Here is a 3,297-nt window from a genome sequence, read left to right on the forward strand (position 1 = left end):
ATATATACATATATATATATATGTTTTATTATAAATTAATTAAGAAACTTTCTGTATATATCGTATCGAACGAAAATTTACAAAATAATAGAAATTTTATTGAACACCAAGTATTCGTATTCATGCATGCATGTATGCATGCATGTATGCATTGTGTTGTCATGATCGTATAATTCGGGAAAGTAACAGACACACGTTCAACAGTTTGACATGACGTTTCGACAATGAAGAATACCTAATGGAATTTTATCTTGACGATTTCAATTACGCAATTGCGAAACGGGACACGTTCGACATATAGGATGCGTGATCCCGGGTCCGGTTTCGTTCAGGGGGGATTCTTCTCTCGATTCATATTGAAAGAGAGAGAGAAAGAGAGAGAGAAAGAGAGAGAAATAGAGAGAAAGTGAGATGAGATTGAAAAAAGAGAATGTGTAGGTGTGTGTATGTGTAAGAGAGATAGAGAAAGAAAAAGAAAAAGAATTTGATCTTTTTATTCTTGTACCGTGTTCGCTCGAACGTAAATCCTGAAATCGTGAGCGTTCTCTCACTCCGAACGCTTAACTTTGTATCAAAATAACTATACCATATATGGTATTCTACCCATGGATCCATTTATTCGAGACTCTCGCACTCAATTATCGCGATAACATCAACGTGATGTTGACTTACGAAATGTAACGAGAGTAGTTTTCATTTATATCAACGTAAATTTGTTCAAAGTTCACAGAACAAAATTTAAGTTTTAAATAATTATTTATTTATTTATGTTTTACGCGAATAAATAATTTTTAATCTTATCGACTTTTTTGTTTTTGTAAATATATTCTCAAGAAAATTTAATTTGTTTTACGTAAGTACTACTGCGTGTGCACACACGATTTATGAATATTATTTATTTATTTGTTTGTGTTTGTTTATACGGTGCATATTATTCGTGAATATTTTTTGTATTCATTTGTTATTTTTCGAAATGTACTCATGCATCCATCGATTTGCACAAATACCATTCTTAATATTTATTTCTTTCCGAATGTTTTTTTCGTTATGTGATCGATTCCGTACGCAAATAATTACATCCCCTCTCCCCCCTCTCCCCAACATATAAATGCGTTTTTCGATGTATTTTCGTATATTTGAATATTTTTTTTTTGCAAAGCTTTGGAATACGAATTATTGGAAACTCCCTCAGGAAAGTTTATAATTTTTTGTAGAGATAATTTCATGCTCGGCAAAATTCAATGACGCAATCTTATTCGTGCTCGTTAGAAAATACGAATAAAATAAAATTATATTAAACATTTGTAAAAAATTCCATATATATATATATATATATATATATAGTTAGGTGCTTTTCTTGCATTTTCCATACTTGCGAGCCATTCATTCCCTGTTCGACTGTCTGCCCTTTTCAAAGCCCAAGTCAATTTCAGTCAATCTAGCTCGACCCGAAGCTACTATTACAACTACTACCTACCTACCTACCTACCTATCAACCTTTCTTTAATCTTCTACGAAAAGACCTAAAGAGCTAGTAGAAAAAATATATAAAGATATAAAGAGAATAGATGATAGGAAAAGGAAAGGTATAGTAAAAGAAAAAGAGAAAGTACATAAAAGGGTTGCTGTCGAATCGTTATCTCACGAGCCACACACGTGCTGCACTAATGAACGTAGTCCAAGAAAAAAAGAAAGAAATCTTCGAATTTTTAAATTTTATTTTTAATTAACAATCAAAACGAGTATTTTGTATATTTCTTTTTTTCTTCTTTTGTTTAAACGTAAAGGGAAATCAAAAGATTGATCAATCATTTAAGTTGTTCATAGGATAAAGAAAAAAGAATTATAGTTAACGAGAATGTGAGAGAAATATTGAGTCGAAATGGGTTGAGGATTGGGTGAGGATTAGAGTGGGAGAGCTGAAAGTTGAAGAAGTAAGAGAGATATGGTCGGGGGATGAAGATAATTAGGGTAGGTAGCACGTTGAGGGTGTAGTATTCTTCGTGGCTGAGTTGGCACGGTTTCAACTCTGGATAGTGGCCAGGATAAATATCAATTTTATGACTTCTACGGAATCTTTCTTCTATTTGCTTTGGCAATATCATCATGCTTTAGACCGTAAAGGGGGTAAACGGGAGTGTGGGTGGGTAGTTGCATGCTGCGGTCAGGTGAAATTGAACCGGTGAAACCAACCCACACTTTCCTGATTTTCCCACTACTCCTTGCTTCCTGATTATTATTCTCTCATTCTAGTGGTTAAGATTCCTTAGACACTTTGACTACTTCGATGAAGACAAAGATCAGTTTGCTTTATGTAAGACTTGTTCAAGTACCGTGGTGGTTATTCCTTGGATATTTCGATTAATCCAGGTAACAATAGAGGGAAACACAATTGTACTGTTACGCACCGAGTGTTTCTATTCAACTTGTCGTCGTTTAAGGCACTCTGTTGTTACCTTCCACTTTACCCCTCTTATCTTTCAAACCCCTCGCTCGGTTCCTTACAGTATTAGTGCTATTATTAATCGTAAGATTACTTGCATAATTGCTATTATTATTATTATCTCTCAATATTATAATATTATTATCATTATTATATTATTTCTTTTCGGTGACTTAATTTACTCCATTCATACTGATTTGAATTTAAACCAACTATGAATGAGTTTTACAATTAATTTATATTTTTATGCATAATAAATTATTTATAATGATCAAGGATTTGTTGATTGAATTTCTTAGTTTCTCGTTTGGTTTTAATTAACGTTTGTCATACGATTTAGTATAATGTTTAAGCGAAATGATTAGTCATTCGTTATTTTTCTTCTTTTTCTTTTTCTTATCTTTTAAGATAACGCTTGAAGAAGCAGTTGGATATAAAAAAGTGTTCCATCAAGTCGCCTCCGTGGCGCAATCGGCTAGCGCGTTCGGCTGTTAACCGAAAGGTTGGTGGTTCGAGCCCACCCGGGGGCGAATTTCATTTTTTTTGCACCCTGTTAAATTAATTTTTAATCTTTTAAATCTTCACCTGTAACAATCTATAAATCAATTATTTCTTCAATTTAATTTAATAAACTTTACTTTTGTACTTTTATGAAGATATATAAACAATTTATATTAAAAAAACAAAAAATATAGATTAACAAAAATAAAACTTTTCCATTAAATTAAAAATATTAATGTTTATTAATAAAAAATGATGAAATTTCCGCTGACTATTTAAACATTTGAAATGTCGAACATATTTGAACGAAAAATATATAACGAAATATAGATACAAGATAATACTTATATTAT

At 31.8% G+C, this 3,297-nt stretch overlaps 1 non-coding gene across 1 annotated transcript; it reads left to right on the top strand.

Moving 5' to 3' along the window:
* The first annotated feature begins 2,899 nt into the window (after positions 1–2,899).
* Trnan-guu lies at positions 2,900–2,973 on the top strand. Its single transcript has one exon. It is a non-coding gene; the product is annotated as a tRNA-Asn (tRNA).
* The last annotated feature ends 324 nt before the right edge of the window (positions 2,974–3,297 follow it).

The sequence above is a fragment of the Polistes canadensis genome, unplaced genomic scaffold, assembly GCF_001313835.1.
Source record: "Polistes canadensis isolate GaletaPanama2010 unplaced genomic scaffold, ASM131383v1 scaffold_4, whole genome shotgun sequence".
In the NCBI taxonomy this organism is placed as follows: Eukaryota; Metazoa; Arthropoda; class Insecta; order Hymenoptera; family Vespidae; genus Polistes; species Polistes canadensis.